Source organism: Neolamprologus brichardi, chromosome 16 (assembly GCF_056152115.1).
Source record: "Neolamprologus brichardi isolate AB-2024 chromosome 16, ASM5615211v1, whole genome shotgun sequence".
NCBI lineage: Eukaryota > Metazoa > Chordata > Actinopteri > Cichliformes > Cichlidae > Neolamprologus > Neolamprologus brichardi.
Genome location: NC_142119.1, coordinates 32,730,100 through 32,754,890, shown reverse-complemented (window position 1 = coordinate 32,754,890; position 24,791 = coordinate 32,730,100). Strand labels below are relative to the sequence as shown.

The following is a 24,791-nucleotide window of genomic DNA, read 5'->3' as shown; positions in this document are numbered from 1 at the left end:
AAACCTTTTAAGTTCCATTTACCTTTAAAAACACTCATTGACATTCATACAGCACAACACACAAACGACCACTCTAAGCTTTGAACCAGAAATTACTGAACAAACTGAAGTAGAACTGTGGGTATCAAACCAAAGACATAATCTGCACTCACATCTTATGATTCTTCTGAGTAACTGGATCACTCAGTTACACAAACCGTAATCCCAGACTAACACTGGAACTAGGGCAGTGCGATATGACCAAAAATATTTATCACGATATACATTTGAAAATTTGCAATAACGATATAACTGACAATATAATTGACACTAGACAAAATACTTTACAACTCCACAACTTTATTAGTGCAAAAAACCCCATCAATGTATTTTTCACTTAAACAAGCAGCTGTTTTTTTATGTGCATTAAAGTTACATAAAAATGTAACAGTGCAAATTCCTTGCTGACAGTTTAACCAAAAGGCATTTCCAGTGGAAACTGGTCGACATATCCTCAGCATAACCATGTGTAATATCCACAAAACTTAAAAAGAGGTCATACACACACAATACGGTAATATTATGTTGAAGCACAGTACGTATCACTCCACGAGGCTCCGCCTACGATAGCCGTAAAACTCCGACAATCCATCAAGCGGTGTGGCTTCGTAGCTTAGCAAAGTCGTACTGAAACATTTGACAGATTTTCGAGCGCCGTTTACATAAAATCGTTTCGAGGTCAGTAAACACAACCAGAATTCATACATAAGGCACACGGGATTATAAGGGGAACTGTCGACTTTCAGAAAAATCAAAGGATTGATTTTAAGTGCCCGCTAGCATGCTCTACCAAAAATAGTGCTTTGTTGTGTATCTGATGGACGAAAGCTAAACCAGTTCCACACCACTGAAGTTGCAGCATTTTAACAAACCAGTTCTGGTTCATCCGTTTCATTTAACGATCCGCTTTCGCTGTTCTCGTTCTGCGTCGCCGCCATGTGCGTATGTAAACATAGGCAGTGCGCATGCGCGTTTTACCCATATTCTATCGCGATATTTCATTTTTCTATCGTTGCCCAAAATTACACCGGTATTACCGTGAACGGTATGATATAGCCCAGCCCTAACTGGAACTATACTTTTGTTTTGAATCTAAACCATATATCTAGGCAGCTGCAAAACCCTTACTAAACTCTGTGCACCTACCTAACAAAACGTTGCAATCAACACAGCCGCACAGATACGAATTCTCGCAGCAACCAATCACAGGCTCTACATATCTTCTCCATCAGGAAGTGGGATTGCGAGCGCTGTCGCTCGTTAGCTTTTAGTATGCCGAGGATTGCAAATGTGTTAGCTTCTGCACAGAAACCCTACGGAACAAACACCTTTTGAAAGGTGAGACTCCTTGGAGTGTAACTCATTCTCCAGTCTACTTATAGTGTCACCTATGTCAGTATAAAGGCAGAAACAATAAAATGTGTTTTAATGTCACAGGAGATTCAACGTGTAGCCAAGAAAGCCCTTATTATGAAGAAGGCGTGAGTCCTTTTAACCTAACTAAACCCCATCCTGGCTCCACATCTACCACTTATTGTATAACTACCTTTCTTTTCTCTGATAAATCTTCATGCACTCTTCTTTGTTTATCGTGTGGGTAAAGTTTGGACAGCTTTATTGCATCTCGGTGACCTTTAGACGCCTTACAGAGAAATGGAAAGCGTTTTACTGATAGTCTAAAAAAACTACAGGGTTACATCATCACTTTAAACCATCATCAGTAAGTTATGCTAACCACGCAAATTACCACAGACTCAACAAGGCTGAGACATAAAATAACATTCTCATGTCTGACAGTAACCAAAGTAAACACACAGAAATGTCCCATGAAAGCGGGAGAAAAATAGCTCATTGAATGGAGAGGATTTTTATGGCATTTAAATTTCCCATGCCAGCATAATCCTTTAAATTCTATGATCCACAAAGCTCTGAATGCCACTGACATATGAGCTTAAACTGTGAGCTATCAGGCAGGTGGCAGCTATGGTTAGGGTTTCCTAGATTTTGCCCACCCAATCAAAAATTATTATTACTATTATTATTATTATTTTTGGCTTTTTGTCGTGGAAATTCTGTTTCCAGTGGGTGAAATAATTCAACACGTATTCCACCTCCTCGTTTTAAACAAACAGAGGTTGGGGTGGCTGTGGCTCAGGAGGTAGTGCAGGTTACCAACTGTCTGGGAGGTTGGTGGTTTGATCCCTGGTTGCTCCAGTCTGCATGTCAACTATCCTTTGGCAAGACACTAACTGCAAGTTGCTCTCTGTAGTGTGAACGTAAGCTAGGAATGCACTTAAGTATAGAGAAAGCACTTTGAGTGCTTAGGTAGAACAGAAAAATGCTGCATAAGAACCAGTCCAACTGATTCAAGCAGAGCGTCCCACTGCACAGAAAAATTTGATTGTTTAAAGTGTATGTACATAACCTGCTCTAATCTGAATACAGGCTGGAACACCTTACTGATCTAAATGTGCATTTTAGTTAGGTTTTTGTGACGGATGGAGTGGAATAAAACTGTTATAATAAGGAGGAGATGACAGCGTTACCTCAAACCCCTGTTATAGGCAGCTAAAACCTGTGCTGCGCCCTTCTGTGATAAACATCATTTCAAAATGATTCTGACTGACTGGATTTAGTTCAAGGCAAGCTGCTGATGATCAAATGCACTTCATAATTTGATCACCAGCAAGTGTGAGCATTCAGGTGTGTGCTAACACAATGCCGAGGAAAAACATCCACAATGATCTTAGAGAAGCCATTGCTGTGGCCATCAGTCTAGGAAGTGGAAAACATAGTTGCCAATCTTCCTATTAACAGACGTCCCAGTAAATTCACCCCAAGCTTAAACCTTCTGCTGCTCAGAGAAATTGCAAAAAACCCAAGAGCTACATTTCACATTCTACAGAGCTCAGTTAGCATGTTAGATGTTAAAGTTCATGAGAGTACGATTAGAAAAATGCTGAACAAATATGGCTTGTTTGGTGAAGTTCCCAGGAGAAAGCCTCTTTAATTTAAAAAGAACAAGGCAGAACTGTTTAGTTTTACAAAGCTGCATCTGAAAAAATTGCAAGACTTTTGGAATGTTTGACCATGATGCAAGTGCCACGTTCTGGAGAAACCCAAACACAGCACATCAGCACAAACACCTCATTCCAGCTGTCCAGCATGGTGGCAGAGGTGTCATGGCCTCAGCACTAGGGCTGGGTATCGTCACTGATTTCTAGAATTGATTCCGATTCACAAGGTCCCATTCGATTCGATCCACAATTCGATTCGATTTGATTCAATTCAATTCGATTTGAATCTGGGAAATTTTGCCTCAGACAGTCAGAAATATTATAATTCAGATCGGTACATTTACATATTTTTGTATCTATAAAAAGGAAGCTGACACACGCAAGACTTTATCAAAGGTGTGAGCGTCACAGCAGAGGCCTTTGTGTCAAAGTAGCTGAAGATAAAACACAGAAAAACATGAAGGTGATTTTCCTGGCCTGGGATTTTATCAAAATATTCTGCAGTACATCAAAAACGAAAGAAAATCGTTAATCAACATATGAACATTACCTCTGAAGTTACAGCGGTTTTATTAGAGACACGGCTAAGCATTTTGCATTTTGCATAATTTTAAAAAGTTTAAATTTGTTCAGAAGCCTATTGAACAGCAGAAATTATGTTTTCTTTTCGGAAGTAAGTAAAAGGAAAAAAACACCGACAGTGCTGTAAACAAGCAAGCAAGCGAATAATGCAGAAAACAGATTTTTAGACGGGAAACTGTTCTTGAAGTACAGAAAGAGAGAGCTGTGCGTGAAGTGTGATTTTATCGTGGTAGAAGCAAGAAAGGCGACATCTCACTGATTCTGATCCGCGGGCCGCTTTGTGTTTACGTCTTTGTGCAGGATCCGTGTACCTGCTCTCATTTAAAGCTGTTTTAGCTGTTTGGTTTGGTGGTTTTCGAAATTTTGTGAGGTTTAACCAGAGATTCTGGCATTTCGGGCGAAATAAATTTATATTAAAAAATCGATTCAGGATTTTAATGAATCGATATCACGTTATCCAAGACAGAATCGATTTTAATCGATAAATCGATTATCAAAACCCACCCCTACTCAGCACCGTCAAGTAATTGACCATGAATGCCTCTGCGTAGCAAAGTCAGGCAAAGCTCGGCTGAGAGCTTCAGATCAAATAGTCACAGATCTGAATGAACTGATGCAATGCTGTAATGAAGACTGACAGTAATACGGAAAACAATACTTCCAAGTTATTTCTGCTAAAGGTGGTTCTGCAAGCCACTGGACCATGGTGTGTACTTTGGCAACAAAACAATTTACACACATTGTAGCCTCTGCTGAAAACGAAATGCTTGCATTTTAACAGCATTTTCAAAAGTCAGATCTAATGAGATGAGTAACAGGTGCATAACAGCTTGCTACGTGTTAAAGCAGATATACAAGTGTCTGCAGTATTATTGCAAACAACTAGTGTTCCTCAAAACACCACAACCTCAGGTTCAGTATTTCTTTAACTCCATTCCACATATTTTTGTCTTTTGCATCCAGCATTAAAAAATAATAAAAGCATTAATAGTGTTATAGTTTTACACACACACACACAAATGATGGAACTGCTTTAAGTAGAAAGAAAGAGTGTATCTTAAAACAAAGTAGCGCTGAGCTAAGTCAAAAAAATGATGGAGCTTCATTTTTAACTAGACTAAAGTCAGTCTGCCTGCGTTAATGCTTCATTTCACAGTAACTGTGCGAACTTTCAGGTTGTCTTACTGATAATAACCGTTAGTTCAAGACCTCTCCTCCTGATTAACTATCTGTCAAGATCAGTGTTGGTCAAGTTACTTGAAAAAAGTAATCAGTAACTAATTACTGATTACTTCCCCAAAAAAGTAATCCCGTTACTTTACTGATTACTTATTTTCAAAAGTAATTAATTACTTAGTTACTTTTTAAAAACACGATTTACAACCTGAATAGGTGATAAAGCGATAGATCTTTCAGCCCAATTCTACTTTTTCTGCATAATCATCATACAAAATGTAATCAAATGGAAAAGTCTCTTTTTAAAACTTGTTTTATTAGTTTTAATCTTTTAACTTTATGCATCAAGCAAAAATTTAATTATCTGCAACATTCTCTGACTGGAAGAAATTTGTTTAATATTTAAACCTATTTTCTGCACATTCCAGCACATAAATTTTTTTGTGTGTTTACACTCAGTCTTTCAAATAGATGCAAGTAAAACACAGCAGAAAATAAATAAAGTCAAAGACTAGCGGTCCTGTTGCTCTATTTTCACCTGTAAAGCAGGAGTGGGGTAGGCGGAGGTTTACCCTGGTGCAGGGGTGCAGCGGTCAGTGGAAGAATCCGCGAGTTTCTCTGTGAGTTTCCCATTACGTCGTAGCTACTCGGTGCTTGTTTGGAAGTTTAGGGGTTTTTTCGCTGTAAAAAGAAGTTTTCTTCCCACGCACAACGGACACTAATGTTTTTGTCACTTTTTATGGAATCAAACTCAAAGTAAGGTCAGTACTTCCACGCTTTAAACGCTGCACGCTCATACTCTCTCTGCACTCGATATATGATCCATTGTTGATCTGCACACAGCTGTTGTCAGGAACGTCGCACTCGCTTACGTCACTGTCATGAGACATTCTCGCAAAAAAAATCACGGTTTTAGTAACGCAGTAATGCAGCGTTCCTATGGGAAAGTAACAGTAATCTAATTACCGTTTTTGCAATAGTAATCCCTTACTTTACTCGTTACTTGAAAAAAGTAATCGGATTACATCTCTGGTCAAGATTAATTACCTGTAAACCTTCTTCCCCTGCCAAGGTGAAAAGGTTTTTTAGCTTCTCTTTCATTCAAATGTTTGCAATTAAGACTGAGAATAAAGTTTTTTTGGCAAATCTTGGTGCGAATCTTGACTCCAGCTTTAAAAACACCACAATGTTCTTTAACACAATTTTTAAATTTAATTTTGCTTATCTGAAGCATATTTTAGGTTTGCATCTGATGCTTAAAAAGCTGCTAAATAAATGACTTTATGTCTCCTTCCAGCATCAAACCAGAGAACTTGTGCTTGCTGAGCAAATGTGTAACCCACTATGTTGTACAGCCACTTATTCAAAGCTTAGACTGATCAAGTTTAATGAGATTCAAACCTACAACTCTGAGCTTAATATCATGAGAACTGTTATATTGCCAGTGGCACACTCCTGCTGCCACAGACCTGATTGTGGCTGATTATACTTTGGAAGGATTAAGGAGGATATCCAGAGCTGTGATGAAACAAAATATGGGGTCTGTTTAGCACAGGTAGTTAACACTGAGAATAAGCTGCAGGCTGACACAGATATGTGGATAAACTAACTTGGTTCTTGACGTGGAGGTCAAAGAAAGATGCATAAGATGCTATCAGCGCTCAAACGAATGAAAAACAGTTGACAACAGCTGTAATTCGCTTCAGTCATCAGACTGGAAAAGACCTGTTTTTGCTTAAAATTATGATCTATACAACTGTTTCCTCACATAACAAAAGAAGAGAACAACAACAATAGTCATCACAAAAATGCTCTGGTCAGCAAGAATCAATACATGATTACAACACAAGCCCTCAGAGTAATTACCTTGCCTCGCTATAAAGGATTGCATGATTGAGAGTATATCATAATGATTTTTAATTTCCCCTGAAAATACTATTGCCCCGAGTCTGATTTGCAACATTGCAAACAAACTAATTAATGTCAAATGAGCAGAGTGAAGCAATGATGATCCCAAGTATTTCCACTCAGCTCACCACAGTGGAAACGCAATAGTGTAAATAAGGAGGAAACTATCAATCAGTTTTATATTTCTCTGTCAAATGACGCTTCTGTAATTACAGCAACATACCGACATTAAAGGAAGCAGAATTTCTCATTATTAGTCCTCCTAGACTATGGAGGAACGGCTGTGTCCAGCATTTGGTCTATGTTTGCATCCATAGTTAGCTCCAGTGCTAAAACTTTGGACTAATTTGCCTGGTGACATTCAGCACAAGTACGAAAAATGCCTTGATTAGCTGGAACATAATGCTGTACAAATATGTTTTAGTCAGCCAAGAGAGATCAAAAGCATTCAATTTAAACTATACCCCATAAAGGCACTATACACACTTTATTTTTTTTTTAAAAATGTGAATAATATCAACAATTAGCAATAAATAAGGCATTCAAAACAAATAAGATCAGTTAAATATTTTATGTTTTTAACCCTGAGTCACTTCAAAAACTCCGTTCATCTGCAGTGAGTTCACTCAGATAAGAAATTGACTCTGGGCAGCGTCTTGTCTGCTCTTTATCTCAGCTGTCAATGCCGGGTGAGTAGTGTCCATATTTCTTTATTCTGGAGGAGGTTGTAAAACTTTGTGAAAGGAGTCTGAGACAAGCTGACAAGTCAGTGAAGCTGACTTCTATGGGATCAGAACGATGCCACCTTGAAACGAAACCGAAAAAAATATTGAAACCGAAAAAAAATATTGTAACTGAAATAAATGTACTGAAAAATCTTGTATTGACACCGAAAAAAAAATTTGATAGTGAAAAACAATTAATTGAAAATGTAATTTTTTTGTTTTCGCTTACAATTTTTTTTTTCAGTTTCAATCAATTTTTTTTCGGTTTCAAACCATTTTTCGGTTTCAATCCATTTTTTTTTCGGTTTCAATCCACTTTTCGGTTTCAATCCATTTTTCAGTTTCACTCCGCTGGCACTGTTTTGGCGTCCGGGGGCGCGCTGGAGGGGCGGGGATTCCGACCCGCATGTATTTGCATATATTATAATGCTGACCAATGACTGGAGAAAACACTGACGATGCGGCTGCGGTCACGGACAAACTTGCACGTGTCTGTTCGGGAATGGCAGATGCTGAGAGGTCCAGCGTTTACATTACCGACTATTTCAAAGTGACAGCCTGAGGTAAATTCTTCTTCAGTAAATTGGACTACCGGACAGGAGGACCTGAGACCCCACCGCACTATTTTTGGTAAGTTAAATGTGTTTGTAAACTAATCCGTAATTTAGGTCCTTAGCTAGCTAGCTAGCTAAGGACCTAGCTAGCTAAGATGAGCACTCGGCTGTTGGGGAAACTTGTTTTGTAAAGTTCGTTTAGCTAACCCGTGCAGGTGAATGAATTTACCCTGACTAAAGAAATCAAGAGAAACGCACCGGGCTGCTCAGTGACTAACCACGGTTACTGTACTTTTATATGAGTATTATACTGTAAGAGCAACAGGCTGGACTCTGCTTCTGCTCCTGTGCAGAGCTGATTATTAAATATGTGCAAACAGCAGCATGTTTTCTGTCGCTTTCCACATGTGGAACGACATTAACGCCAACTTTTAAAAACCTGGAACTTCAGTAACCCCTCATTAGTCAATAGCTACGAATTAAATAGCAAAGCCCTATACTTATGTACTGAAACCAACTACTTCCGCTTGTCAGCTTAAGTTAAAATGTTACATTTTTCCTCTGATTATTTTTTTAGCATTTTTTTTTTTACTCAACTTGTTACAAATATTCAGGTTAAAAAACTGTCCTAATTATTTTTAATGAATTATGTTCACAAAGTCACATGTGCAGTACTCTGTACAGCTTGCATCCTTTAGGACAAATAATTTGAAACATTAATATTTCTTGTACAATACTGAGCTGATAACACCTCTGTATGTTGTGACCAGGATGCAGCAGCAGACTGAACCTTGACTGAAACCTGCTCCATCATCTCATCTTTGCAGATGTCCATTTATAAAGCATCAACAACTCAAAGGTAAACATGATATTAGAAAATGTGTTAGTATATAAGGCCTTTAAAACAAATAAAAAATAAACAGCTGTCGGCAGAACTGTAGGACTGGACAACTTCAGATCCCGAGTGTGTGTGGACAGAAGGATCAGCTCTATTTCAGATTTGAGAGATAATCTTTATATTTCAGTTTGTGATGATTCTGTTTGTGATTACAGGAGCCGTCCTCAGATTCAGACCTCAGCACCACCCAGTGACAGCAGACAGATCTTATATCTTCAATCTTTGTAGTAACTCCAAAATTAACTGAAGAAAACAGTACAAAGGTTAAAGTACCACATGTGCTGTCAGTGAAAGCTGCAGCTGTTTTATTGATAAATTTAAAGACAAAGTCAAAAGGATTAATCACTCATGTAACTGTGTCACTATACATCAGCATTAACAGTACCTCAGTTTGGTGTTTCAGAAAACTGCTGATCTCAGACCTGCACAACTTCTGTTTTAAACACTGAATGTACTCAGCTACATGAAGGGCACATGATGTTTTCTCTGACACAATTAAATAAAACCTGATTAAAGTCAAAGGTTGTTACTTGTATTTGAACTAAAAACTTGATCAGGAATTCTTTCACTGTTTTTTGACAATAGTGTGTTATTTATCATAAAGTAGTTCAGAGTCATTCATACCAGAGTAACCAGAGAGCACAACATATATTTAACTTTTTACAGGACTTAAAGCTATGATATTATGTAAAAGTCCAGAGCCCCTGAGGATTATCTGAGTACTTCTAACATTACACAAAGCAAAGGTCTCCATCAGTGTTAATGAAATGCTGGGTTTATCCTTCTTGTGAGGGAGCTGCTGGTGAAGATCACGAGCCCTGCTTGATCCCGGCGATGAGTTTCAGTCTTCCTGGTGTTTCTGAAATGATGCCTCTCACTGTGGGGCAACAGAACATCTGGCACAGGACAGCTGTAATGAAAGAAATTGAATTAGTTTTGAAAAAAAAAAATCTTGGAAATGCCCTATATGTGAGAAGCAGATTTTGTATTTACTTTTCTTTTGCCAATCAAGATAACTAGAAGTATAATTTTCACCATACAATTACTAACTTTGTCATCTCCTGCACTGTCTGTTTTGGGCTCTGGGCTTGTCCTTTCCAGCGCTCATGAGACTGCTTTTGGTGCACTGTGGTATGAGGTGCTAACCTGTTGACAGTGTTGGGAAGGTTAATTTTAAAATGTATTCCACCAAAGATTATAGAAGTAATGTATTCTGAATACTTTACAACTACATGAATGTACTATTGCTGTGTGATTTATTACTCTTACTGAAGGCTACTCGCCATACCAATACCAACTAGATGTTAAAATCTTAATATAAATGAGTAACAGTAGGTGGACATTAGGTAAGGCTGCACTTTTTGCAGCGATCTCGTGTAGAAAACTATTCAGCGCATATATAAAACAGGTCAGCGGCTCCGAACCGTAGTAAAGGGACCTCTGGCTAATACATCATGTCGGGCTCGTAGCTGAAAACTAGCTTTACTTTGTTGTTTGGGTCAACTTTGCTAGCGAGAGACAGAGAGAGGCGTTGAAAGGCTGCTCCAACAGAACTTATTGTTTCAGAGGAAAACAGGAACACGGTGTACAGTCGAGTCTTAACAGCTTTCTTACAGCTGGGCTCATCAGGCACTCTTCTTGGCTGCAGTGGTTATTATTATATTTACATGCTTTCAGCTCCCGTTTCTGCTCCGTGACAGCTCATACTTTTCCTTTTTCTCCCTCCCTCGCTCACAGACACATAACGGGTATGGCAGTCCATTCTCCCTGCCGCACAGACTACACTGCCCATGAGGCTACATTGTTTAGGGCGATGCCTGTAACACTCTGCTATTGCCTTCATATTAAATCATTTTTGTATAATAATTTTTAGGCGTGTTTTGTTTGGGTTTCCACCGGTGTGGAATTACCAAAAATAGAGAGACCATAGCCTAACATATGAAAAAGGGAAATACCGCCATGTAATCCATTTATTTCAACAAACTAACTGTGTTCTCAATATCACCTATTGAACAGTAACGGATACATTTACTCATATTTTGTATTTTAAATTACGTTACTGCCCAACACTGCCTGTTGATGAGATCTTGTGCCGTTCCTAAAACACCGGCCTCCAACTCCTAAAGAGACACGGGTGTACCTAAATTTAGCAAATATTAGCTTCAGGCTAGCTTGCTATGACAAATAGGCTAATACCAGCACTTTACCACAACTTCACCAGATGTAGCTAAAAAAAACTAAACTAATGTCCAGTCCAGTGGGACAGCAAGGAAAGATGACAAAAAATGATTACTTACTTGCGGTTTGGAGGGTCAAGCTGAAATTGAAGCAGCCATTGAAAGACGGGAAGAGAGAAAGATGGCAGCTTGGTCAGCACTAGTGGCCTCTATAATGTATGCAAATATATGCGGGCCGGAATCCCCGCCCCCCTCCGGATGCCAAAACAGTGCCAGCAGTTTGAAACCGAAAAATGGTTTGAAACCGAAAAAAATGGATTGAAACCGAAAAAAAAAAAATTGTAAGCGAAAACAAAAGAATTACAGTTTCAATTAATTGTTTTTCACTATCAATTTTTTTTTTTCGGTTTCAATACAAGATTTTTGAGTACATTTATTTCAATGACAATATTTTTTTTCGGTTTCAATATTTTTTTCGGTTTCGTTTCAAGGTGGCATCGTTCTGATTCCATAGACTTCTGACTGATGACAGTGATACTGAAATTTTATGTCAGTAAGTGCTGTTGTTAGCTGCTGTTAGAGAAACCTTCTGTGGGAATGACCAAATTTATAAGACTGTGCTGATTAGGACAATAATGATCGGAAGGATTCGTTTGCATGTTCTCTCTGGATACTGCGGCTTCCTCCCACAGATGTGCAGTTAGTGTTAGGTTAAATGGTGATTGTAAATGGTCAATAGGTGTGAGTGTTGTCTCTCTGTGTTAGTCCTGAGACAGACTGGTGACCTGTCCTGGTTGTACCATCTCCTCACCTCTGAATGCTGGGATGAGCTCCAGCAGCCACTTAAATACATTTGATATGTGAAAGAAAAGGTTGATTTTTATGATCCTGAAGTCCTACAAAAACCTCACAAAGAAGCTAAGAGAAAAAAATTCTACTGTCAGGAAAGCAACGAAATGAAAAACGCACACGTCATCATCGGTCTTTAGACATAATATGACAAAAAAGAAAAAATACACACCGTATTTGTCCACCTAAATCCAAACTTGTATTTTTAAAACGTGTACGGCCATTTCTCAAGATTTCTACTGAAATTATGACCCAGCAGGCAAAAGGTCAAAATACTCAAGCGTTCCCAGGAAAGCACTGAGAGAGGTTGGTGGATATTTGTGAAATAGGAGCTGTTGCTAAGTTACAGGAGTATTGAGCACAGTTTTTCTGGACTCTCGGGAGAGTACATCAGCAGCGGTCTCATTCAAGGTAGCCCCACATCCACGTGTAGTTCAAATACAATCACTGACACGGCATCATCGTCCGTCGCTCTCCTCAGCCTCAGGGTGCTCGCATTCTCAAATACAACAAAACAATAAGCAGCTGAAACTATAGATTTGGCTGCTGCCACAGGGGACGGGGACAAGGCAGTAAACCTTGCGATGGGAAATCTGATGTTTAGATTCTGATTTAGAAAATTTTCCCAGGGGCCACTTCTATCTCATCGCTCCAGCTAGTTCTGGGGAAGGAAAGTAGATAAAAGTCTGTCCGCAGGGGACGAGGGAAATTAAAAGCTTGTTCGGAAACAGGTCAGGTCCAGGAGGGATGGATGTAACAAGGCAGGTAAAGGAAGGAGGACAATGTGGACATCTGTTTTCAATTTCCACACATTACGAGCAACAGGCAATTCAATCAGATAGACAGAAACCCTGTTGCCACTGGAATTCTGCCAATATAGGACTGGTCTGCTTTCATGCCCTCCTCTGTGCGCTTGGAGAGCGAGCAGCAGAGAATGGAAAGAGTGCTTTTCACTCCAGCAGCCTTAAACTCTAAGGGGGAAGAAAAAGCCCAGTAAACAAACCCAGGAAGTATCTCAGGAGCTCATGAGAAATCCCACAACTTATGTTAAGAATGTTGAGTACAAGGTAAGTGGAACCAGCAACACATTGTACGTGAACACAGGCTAATAACAGCGTTCCTCATAAGTGATGTACAGAGGAGAGTAAGAAGGAACAGAAACAATCGTGCACGTCAACGTTTTTTGGGTTTTTTACTCCTTTTGTGGCTCCAGAGGGAACTATGTGAAGTGATAAAGTGTCTTAAGTGGCATCAGCTGGGGCTAAAAAATAATGCAAGTTTATTAAAAAACAGAAAAATCATTAAATTTGTCTATTTCTTGTGGCAGGATGGCAGCTCCTGGCTGCATTTACTGGCAAGTGCATAGCGAACGACAATTTCATTCCACCTTGTGTGCCAAGTTTTGATAATGTAGAGCAAAGAGCGGCACAGCAAAAATCAACACTCAGTCTCGGCTGCATCTTTACATGAAGCACAATGATTTCTTTACTCAAACACTTTATACAACATCGCTGATTCATCCACACAAACACCTTTTATGTTCTATATCTTAGTGACAGTTGCATTGGGAGCAACTCAGGGTTCAGCTTCTTGTTCAAGGATACTTTGGCATGATTGCTGGAGTAGCCAGGGATTGAACCACCAACGGTCCAATTAGTAGATGAGCTGGTTTACCTGCGGAGCTACCACAAACGCTGACACTGAGAACACTGATATCAGCACCAGTGACTGCTTTCTGGACACGGATGTCTGGCCTATCACAGACAGGCTGGTATCAGCATATATGCTGCCAGGTACGCGCAGATATGACAGCTTAGGAGGCTGTGGTGCAGCGTCACAAAGAGTGTTGTGTATAACAGTACAAATCCGCTATGCAAACATCTAAATGATGTGTTTTCTGTGTTGTTCTAGTGTGTGAAATACACTGATAGAAAGAGCCCCATCATTTCCTCTTCCTTAGACAATGACTCTTACTGGGTGAATATATAAAATCCACACTTAAATGTACTTAAATCACATTCAAACTGTTTCTTTATTTTCCCTAAAAGAATTATATTCATTCACTTCATTTTCGCCCCAGGTCCTGCACCTGCAGTGGCTCCACATCCCACGAGTCGGGCCAGCCCTGCAGTTTCAGAAACAATGACTTAACCGAACATGCATGCTGTCGCTCCCACACATAGGCTATCCTCAGGCAGGCATGTACACTCTAAAAAGTAATCCAGAGGTTTAGTAAATATCACTATAATTAAAAGTTAGATGACCTTGATTAAAACTCTGAATATCACTTAAGAGATTAGTTGAGTTTGATATACTGAAATAGATGTCTAAAAATGTAAGAGATGCTTTTGTGTTAAATTAAGGTATTTTATTTACATTTATTTCAGAGAAATAAAACTGTTTGAAACAGAGTCAAAACATTTAAGAGATTGGCATCTATACTTTTCAGCTGTCTTTTGGCGTCGCGGCACAACGTGTATGTTGGAGGAAACTGGACTTTTACCTATCAGTGAAAAAAATTTAAAAAATAATGAAAAGGTTGTTACATGTTCTTTTGTATGGGCAAAAGCCATAAACATAAGCTGTCACAGGTAAGTTGGGCTGACGCTGCTTGGGTTTGGACGATGAGTATGGGCAGCATGTCAAGGTTTTTATTGTCATCTAATATAAAAGGCCCACATCACTAACACCTAGCACTGTTTTTTATACCAATTAAAGCCATTTAGACGCTTATACTGAGAGTAGCCTGATGCTAAGAGAAGAAAGTCCAGTCCTTACACCAAGCGGAGGAGATAAAGGTAAATACTCAAAGTACTTCATGAGGATTGATGTGTTAATTCTGAAATCGAGTTAACAAGATATTATAGTAGATATTAAATGCATATAGACACTGAGGGTTTTCGGGAGGAGCTGTGCTGCTCTCTTTCTTGGCCTTCAGACAACAATTCTGATGGCTAAAGATCCAAACGGGCAAAAAAACAAACAAAAGAACAAACAAACCAAAAAAACTCAAGATATTATAGTGCTTCATGCAAGAACAACATGATGATATCAAGCAAAGATTTAATGTTGGTTTTCTGCTGATTTTTTAGATTCTGGATACAAATATCAGCTCTAAATAATGCCCATTTTCAATTTTAATTTAAAATCTGAAAAACTAAAGCTATGACGTATAAGAGAATGGAGAGCTTGTTACCAAGTAGCTTCAGATTTCATGTGAAAAACACTTTTTTTGTGTGTCCATATCTTGAAATATGTGGGATAAAAGTAAGCTTACTCAGGTTCTTTGTTATGTCTACAGGAGGATGCTGTTGATGTCTGTGTTCAAGAAGCTTTGGCTGAGGAGGTGATGAAGACTTACCTGTTGCAAAACCGAGACGGGACAGTCAAACCTACTGATGTAGGGATGGTTATTTAGGGCAGGACTGTGCTCAGTAATCTCGGGGATCTCAGCAGAGCCTGTTGCTTTCAGGGACGAGCCTGTGCTCCAGATCTAAAATACCCCAAGAATCTCACATATACTTTTAAGGTATATCAAAAATGATTCCTAGAGTTGGATCCTGGATCCCTTTCAGTAAAGGTTCAGAAACTGAAAATCACCTCTTTGTATTGTAGATGGCAATATTTCACCAAACTACTCCTAAAGCATGGGACTAGGGCTGGGCGATATGGCCTAAAATTCATATCGCGATATAATTTGAAGCATGTGCGGTACCGATATATATCGCGATATATTCTTTTCTTCTGTATAACGTATTTTCCACACTTAAAATCCTTTAATTTTCTCAAAAATCGTGTGCCTTATGTATGAATTCTGGTTGTGCTTACTGACCTCGAACCGATTTTGGCGTGCAGAAATCTGTTAAAAAAATGTTTTAGTACAATTTTGGTAAGCCGCACAGCTTGGTGGATTGTCAGAGCATTACGGCTGCCGTAGTGAGGAGCTTCGCGGAGTAATCTGGGTCCAAAACTCCGTCTGGTTCAGGTCCCAAAGTCAAACGAACACTGAGAGTTAAAAACAGTCTAAATTCTTTCATCTTTAATTAAATCATCAGCGATGCTGCTTTACCAGGTGTAACAATTAAGTTTAACATCCAGGCATCCATGAAAACAGAATTTATTAAATTTAACGGAGTTAGAAGTTAGCAGGAAGTTAGCTCGCTAGCTTCCACCTAAACATGACATAGCATGTTCTGACTGAGAGATTTTTGAAACTAATTAAAACGTACAGCTCTGCTACCACTTCCAACATAAATGAAGACAGAAAACTAAACAGCAGTGGCGTTTGCAGGGTTACTGAAGTTGGACTACCTGGTATTTAATGTTGTGCTACCTGATTGCTAGCGACACAGCTATGTTAGCATAACATTAGCACAGTGAAGCTGGAGGATGAACACCAACTTTTTTTCCACTCGATAAAAGTTAACGTGAGGGATTCTGGTGGTCAGGGACAAATGCAATCGCATAGCAGGATGCTATACACGGGGCAAACTTCAGTCAGGAGAACAACTGAGATTTTTCATCCACAATACGAGGTTAGTCATTAATATACTGCAAGAACATGGGAATAGAGCAGCTGCGAGAGAATTCAGCATTAATGAATCAATGTTACGGAAGTGGAGGAAGTGCAGTTTTTGGCTTTCCCCATATTTCATCTCTTTGCTATGACTGTTGGCATAATTTGCAGATGATAATGGTTGTAGCCACTGCAATGCTTTCGGCCAAAACAGGCGCTGCTCGATGACATCATCAACATGCGCTATCGCATATAGTCAAAATCTTTATCGCTGGCCAAATTTATATCGTTTCTATCATATATCGTTTATATCGCCCACTCCTAATCACGGGACTTCTTAAATGGACGGGCATATTCATCAAAGGTTTAGTTATTTAGTCATCTTTGGACCATCTTTTAAAAAAGCAAAGGTAATTGTACTAAAAACGAACAATAACCTGAAAGTTGTTTGTCATGCAGGTCATTAGCCTGAGGGAGGGTCTGAGCTCGTCCTTGTGTCATGATGGTTATTGTGTAACTTTTACTGGGGGATAAAAAAAAATAAACCATGAGCCTTTTTTATTGTTTTGTTGATTTTGTTTTATAATCTAAGCTCTCGTATGATTTTTGTGTTTGCTGGCCTGCTTGGCCATTTTTCCTTCAAGTGGGAGAGAGATAAGATTTTTTTTTTTTTTTTAGTTTTTGGACTTCACTACAAGAGCTTTACTTTCAAGACAGCTTTTAGTCAAATTCACACTAAAATGATTGTTTTTCTGTATTCAAAAGCAATTTCAAAACAGTAAGAAACTGTGATCAGCATGTTTCCTTCTCGAAACGATGCATCTATAGTTAAACGTTATTGCCATGTCTTATTATTTTACTGGTGTTCGCCGTTAGGTCACCTTCAATGATATGAAGCATCGTTGTTGACTTTTCAAGCTACATGCATAATCCAGTTTAGTCCGAAGCTTTTGTCATCCTGGTAATGTCACGTGGCCGCAGTAGAAAAAACAAAAATTTACAAAACATCAGCAAATTAGGAACTATTTTCTATTTTCAGCATCGTGACATCAACATATACAACAACCATAACACTTAAAATTTCACAGATAAAATGTTCCTGGGGATGCTGAATTTTGATAATTGTCTCACAACATTAACAAAGTATTAAGCACATAAGTTACAAGGTAGAGAAAACGAGTCTTAGCCTGATCGACCTTTTTTTGTTGTTGTTATTTTCTGCATTTCGAACATGGTGAATGGACTGGTTCTTATGGAATGGTTCTTATATAGCGCTTTTCTACTCTGAGCACTCAAAGTGCTTCATACAATGAATTCATTCACCCAAGCACTTTTTCTAAACTGTTTAGTGCTTATTGTCCAACATCCACGCTGAATGCATCGGAGAGCAACATGGGGTTAGTATCTTGCCCAAGGACATTTGCCATGCAGACTGGTGGAGCCTGTGATTCAACCGCCAACCTTCTGGTTAGTAGCTGACCTGCTCTACCACCTGAGCTACAGCCACCCCGAACATGTGGCTCAGAACACTCATGACACATTTTTAGGCACGGTCACACTACTGCAAGTTTTTTTTTTAAATATTTTTCCCGTGTATATATTATATTTTCTTGTTTTCTATATGTTCTTGTTTCTTCAGTTTGCACTGAGTTCCTTTGAACGTCATATGTTGGTCATAACACATTTTCACAAGCTCATTGGCAACAATTAGCCAGTTTAAACAGCCAACAGTTTTATCGTACATGCAAGTTGAGACTCCCAGTCATATTTAACAGCGTCTGATGGCGGGACATGCTGGAACTATTTTTATATTAAACGAGTCTTACTGTCAGTTACCTTTACCAAGCACTTCAGTATTATCTGCTCAATTTTTATGTGGTTTTCACTAACACTTAATTTCCTAATTTTTAGTTATACTTACTCAATTTTATGTGGTACTACTACTAATTATTCACGTTAACTTAATTAGTTTTAGTTTTAGTTGTAGTTATTCGACTAATAAAGTATATTTAAGAGATTTGACTGGTTTCCAATCTATTTAATATTTTTGAGTGAAAAACTGTTGGCATGTCCAGTCCAAAAAGGCTAGGCAGCGCCTGTATCATCTCCGAAAACTGAGCAAGTTCAGGGTTTCTCCAAGGATCCTCAAGACTTTCTATACAGGCGCTGTGGAGAGCATCCTCACACAGAACATCACATCCTGGTATGGGAACAGCTGTGTCAAGGATAAAAAAGCCCTTCAGAGAGTGATCCGTACGGCAGAACGCTGCTGCAGGGCTGCTCTCCCCTCCCTACAGGACATTTACACCAGGAGATGCTGGACTAGAGCAGCTCAGATACTGAAGGATCCGTCACATCCCAGCAATAAACTGTTCCAACTTCTGCAATCAGGCAGAAGGTTCCCCATCATCCGAGCAAAAACACAGAGGCTCAAGAAGAGCCTGATCCTTCTGGCTTCACTACTGCACAATGTACATTCTCAGATTTTGAACTTGTGTTGCACTCGTATAACTATGCACGTGACAAATAAAGAATCTTGAATCTTGTTGCAGAGATTTTAAGCAAATGTTAGCTTTTCTTTTTACAGTGTAGTCACGGCGGCTCAAGAAAGTTTTGCAATTTATTTTCATTTTGTCAGCTGTCTGAGATAACAACACCATCATTCTACTATTGAGCAATCCCCTCGCTTTCATCTTAAAAGTTTAGTCACTGCTAACCAGCTCGTTTCTGTCTTTCCCCTTCTAGTGTTTCCCTACAGGCAGGCTGTTCAGACTGCTGTTGTAGCACTGCTCAGAGTCATTCAGTCTCCCATGGCAGACTGGGATGGACTCTGGCAATGATGTCCTGGAATACATCTGGCGACAGAAGTTCTTGCTCTGCTTTGGAGATCCGCTGTGAGCTGGAGGGCCGCTCTCACCAGAGCACACGCATAACATCACCAGCTGCCAGCTAGTAGTGATGAAACTCATCCAAGGGATGAATACCTTACTGGACAGGCAGCTAATTTCTGTTCTGGTATTTATTGTCATAAAGCAAATATTGTGCACCTCTATTTACACATATAATCTAATTTGGCCAAACGCATTTCAATTCCACCCAGCTCCGCTATCTAGCACCACCAGAGTTTGAACAGCATTGTGTTCGCTCGACCAAACGAGCCATACCACACATACACACTTCACAATGAATGGATGATAAAAATCAACATCACCCTGGCCGCGCAGACTTGTGGGTTTTCTGGCACCACAACGTCCACACATGAAATCGAGCATTAGAAAAGATTACAAGATTGACTCGCTGTTTTTTTGTTGTTGTTTTGTTTTTTAAAAACCGCCTGCAAAAAATCCAGAAGACTCAGAAACCCGATTATCTGAGGATCTCACAGCACTCGTTCCACTCAGCGGAGAGCTGGCTCCTGTATAAACAGGAGAGAACAGATTTACTAAAAACAACAGCGTGGCAAGGAAAGAACAGCAAATACAGCGGCTCGTTCCCACACACTCACATCAGCACATCAAATGACAATGTGGCTTTTTGAGAAAACACAAACTTGCGGGGTCACATGCCACAGACACAAAAAAAACGAATAAATCAGTCTGAGTTTTGCATATAAGCAAAAATTAGATTCCAAAAAGAAATAAAGGGCATAAAAGAGTTCATCCTTTCTGGTGTTTGTGATAGCCGTGGTGGGGAGTTTACAGGGCTGCTCATGTGAGATCATGGTACTCAAACTAAATGTTCTCCTTCCAAATTAGGATAAACCACTGATGGCCCACATACAGTCCAGGACATTTCCTTTTCTGTTTTTTTCTGGATCACCCTCCTAAATGTATTATAATCTACCTTCTATCAGGATTTGTCTTCTTTTTTTTCCTGAACAATTTACAGGTATATGGACACCAGATTGCTGAAAATGTCATTTGAAAACCGTGGACGTGACAACATCAGCCACCACTGTTCTGATTTCAGGCTTTACACAAGATTTCAGAACCTGGTCAACAGGATTTGCACCTGGACCCACAAATGGCGTGGCTGCATTGCATTTGGGCTCAGTCATGGCTGATGGAGAGGGTCCGTGGCTAATCTAACAGGTGTGGCGATCTCAATCTCTCCCGAGTCTTGATGCTTCAGGTTTCTTTCTGACACACCACCGTCTCTGATGTGTGCATCTTGTTTGTTAACCACTTGGATAAGAACCTGCTTCAAGACTTATCAAAAGCTTCCACTGAACATTGCAAACTCAGTGAAGAAAGCGGCGCTGTCTACGCTGCAATGCTACAAGGAGACACAACATATAAAGCTTTATTAATAGTGAATGCATGCTATAGCTGACGATTAATGTGCATATTTGCAGAGAACGGATTCTTTTGATCAGTGTTGGGAAGGTTACTTTTAAAATGTATTCCATTACAGATTACATGCCCCAAAATGTATTCTGTAACGTATTCCGTTACGTTACTCAATGAGAGTAACGTATTCTGAATACTTTGGATTACTTAATATATTATCATGCTGTTTACAACTACATGAATGTACTATTGCTGTGATTTATTACTGTTACTGAAGGTCCGCGGCTCCGAACCGTAGTAAAGGGACCTCTGGCTAATACGTTGGGTTCTGTGTCGGGCTCGTAGCCGAAAACTAGCTTTACTTTGTTGTCTGGGTCAACTTTGCTAGCAAGAGACAGAGAGAGGCGTTGAAAGGCTGCTCCAACAGAACTTATTGTTTTTGGAGGAAAACACGAACACAGTGTACAGTCGAGTCTTAATAGCTTACTTACAACTGGGCTCGTCAGGCTCTCTTCTTGGCTGCAGTGGTTATTATTATATTTACATGGTTCCAGCTCCCGTTTTTGCTCAACGATAACTCGTACTTTTCCACTCTCCTTTTTCTCCCTCCCTCGCTCACAGACACATAACGGGTATGGCAGTCCATTCTCCCTGCAGCACGGACTACACTGCCCATGATGCTACATTCTTTAGAGCTATACCTGTAGCATTCTGCCTATTAGCTTAGCACAACAACAACAAAAAGGCCTCTCTCACCCAGGAAACACGCAGAGCGAGAGCGTCACCCTGTAACCATGGCAACTGCAACGCTGCCGCCTGGAACAACAGAACGTAGCTGTCAAACAAAACCCAAACAGTCCTGACCCGCCACAATATGAAACAGGGAAGTACCGCCGTGTAATCCATTTATTTCAACAAAGTAACTGTATTCTAAATACCACCTTTATAAACTGTAACTGTAACAGAATACAGTTACTCATATTTTGTATTTTAAATACGTAATGGCGGTACATGTATTCCGTTACTCCCCAACACTGCTTTTGATAGAGGTTTGGTAGAGAAAAGGAGAAAACGGGTTTTCTGTAACATCCCTAATTTTGTCTTTGCTACAAACAGACTCAAAAAATATATGAAACACGCAGCAAATCATAGTCTGTGCTGTGCCTACTTGGTAATCCTGTCATAACAGCAGCCTCAAACCTTTGAAGAGGCACTCGTCAGCTTGGGTGGAGCCTAAGCTGGCATAGGTAACGCACTGGTTCTTTAAAGGGAAATTATAAACCAGATTCATCTGACCAGTTCATTGTGGTCTTTATGGATGATGGCACAGGAAACTGTTACCAGATAAAACCCTGTTACCCAAAAAACCAAAGTTAAATAACGAAGGAACACATTGATTAGGAAACTATTTAAACAAAATAATTAATTGGAAACAGTTTAAAGGCAATCCATCAAGTATTAAAAAGGAATATACACCCCTCGTGTCTTTATGTCTTTCCTCCAAGCAGCCAGACTTTCTTGTCATTTTTTAAACTGGTCTTCTTTTTGACATTGGCTACTTATCCACTCATTTTCAGTCCAGTCCTTGCACCTGACCATTTCCAAAGGAAAGACTATTTGTTGATCCACTTAACACTGACTTATGAATCATTCAAGCATAAAAAAGGCATTAAACTCAAGGGATGAACCAGTCTTGTGTCTGCACATAACAACCACCTTAGCAAAGAATCAATTTTACGGAAAATGCCAAAGATAACATAGTTTGATATGCATAAAATAGTATTTTTGCACCAACAAGATAAAAGAGCAAAGCAAAATTAGCTTAAAATGTTGCAACTCTCATGGTGTGTAGTGTGTTCTTAAGGATTTTGAAGAAACTGGACGAGCGGAGGACAAAAGAAGACGTGAGCTGGAGATGGACCCCTTGTCTCTTCTCCTAGATCTGTGTAATCTGCATATCAAGGATGGATGTCACAGAAAAACGATTTAATGTCTTGACATATTGTGCAAGAAAAAACATTTTGTTTCATATCTACCGAATACTTTCAGTTCGCGGAGCTATGCTGCTGCACATTGTAGTTTATTGTCATCCTTCTGAAATAAGGAAGCTCAAATCTGTTTGGCAGTACATATGTGGCTCCAAAATAAATAAACAAACTGCATGCTTATCTTACTATTAAACTTTGCAGTCTATTGCAGTCCCATCACAGCTATTTGAAATATATTGCTGGCATCAAATTTCATGTGAGCACATATTTAACTTTTTTAAAACCTGCATTCTCCTTTTATGATACAATTTAAGCAATCCATCTTTATGCAATCAATGTCATCCTTTGAGTTACAGTATAGTTTAAAATAGAAGTGCACACTATAACGTAAAGATTTCCTGATTATGGAACATGCCCCAACTATTAAAGTGGCCTCTAAAAAAAGTAATCCACAAATTTACTGTAGTTCAGGATTTAAGGATGAATCCCTGTGGAGGTTCTTGAGCTATAAATAGGCATCTTTCTCCATATAAACTCTGACGTCTTTATAGGAGCGCTGACTGTACACGAGCTACGATGTTCAAGCAGCACACAGCCTTGTAAAGAAAAAAAAAAACGTAAAAAAGTAAATGGGTTACAAAAGGCAACATGCAAACACGTAACAGAGAGCAGTTAGGAGTTAATAGAGCTTAGTAGTCAACACAATTAAGTGTACCTTTAAATAATGGTGGAAAATTAAACTCATTTGCACGAGTGCATTTATTACAGATAACGTCCACCAGCCAAATGTGGACAAATGTGTTGAATGCAATACTGACGTTGTAAAAAAAATATATATATATAAGAATAATAATATCATCCATCCATCCCACATTTGTCCAAGTGGGATAATAATACCAGCAGCGGAATTTGGATGTTATGGGAAACATGGAAGCTCAGCAGAACATTAAAACAAGATCCCCTGAAACTATCAGCTGTAAGCTTATTACAAGCCCAGACGATGTAAAACAAACAATCTGAAATCACTTTTTTCCTTCCCTTCTGTTAAACAGCTTTGATTTCAGGTGTTTAAGCTGCACATTCATTCTTTATAACTTCATTAGTCCTGAATATGCAACAGCTCTGCGGTTAGAAAAGTGTTTTCAGTGTTTTACTAATTATATCATGTTTGATAAACATCCTCTGCACAGGATGTTTATCAGACTGTTATATGAATGCTATAAGTCAATAAACAGGCGTTAACTCCATCCCTGCAAACCCACTGTGATCAAGTTTAGTAAGAGCTAAAATGGCAAGACTAAAACACAGAATATTCAGGCATGTGTCATGATGAAACATAACAATGAAATGCAGTAAATTTGGATATCGTAACAAAGGATCACGATTTCACTTCTTTTAATTCACAACTGTGAAATATGTCCAGCTGTCAGACTAAACCAGGCTCTTCACTGTTAGTTTTGCTGAACAAATGAGATTTTATGAGGCAAGTGAAAACAGAGAATTCTAACTGCAAAGGGAAAAATCTGGCTGTATAGCTATACTTGTGCTGAGCCCACAGTTGCTGGCACCGCTGACAAGCAACAAGCCAGCTGCTGTTTCCGTGCCAACCAGTGGCTTCACTCAGACTGAAGTGTTTGTCTAACCAATCACCAGCTCAACTTGTCAATTAAGTCATTCGGTGACTTAATTGTTGGAAAGACAACCAGAAACCACAAAAAAGAGAAAGAAAAGAGACACGTTTCACTTTTTTTGTTTGTTTTTTCGCATCTAGGAGTTTCCTGACTCTGATTTAACCACAAAGCCCCCCACACAGTCACTTTGGTTAACATAATAAACTTGCGGTCTCAGATGCTTCAGATAATCTAGATCAGATCACAGCTGAAGGCAGAAGTGTTTACACCCTTTTAATGGCCACAGTCAAAGACCCTCTCTGATCTTTGATTGTCTTGGTAGATCTGACATGAAGAATCACACACTTTGGGACAATCTGTCCTTGAGAGCTCACACAGAAGTGATTTAAGTGGCTTTGAAAAGGGTCCCCCCTTTTTTTCCCCATCAGAGAGACTGTGCCTA

General features: G+C 39.3%; 1 protein-coding gene and 1 long non-coding RNA gene across 3 annotated transcripts in view; one reads left to right on the top strand and one right to left on the bottom strand.

Moving 5' to 3' along the window:
- Positions 1-24,791, bottom strand: part of adcy5 (adenylate cyclase 5) — a 113,262-nt gene that overhangs the window by 86,233 nt on the left and 2,238 nt on the right. The gene's annotated exons all lie outside the window — the stretch shown is intronic.
- On the top strand, positions 7,941-9,243 carry LOC148098332 (uncharacterized). The gene is made up of 3 exons (XR_015716617.1): positions 7,941-8,077; positions 8,772-8,860; positions 9,055-9,243. It is a non-coding gene; the product is annotated as an uncharacterized LOC148098332 (long non-coding RNA).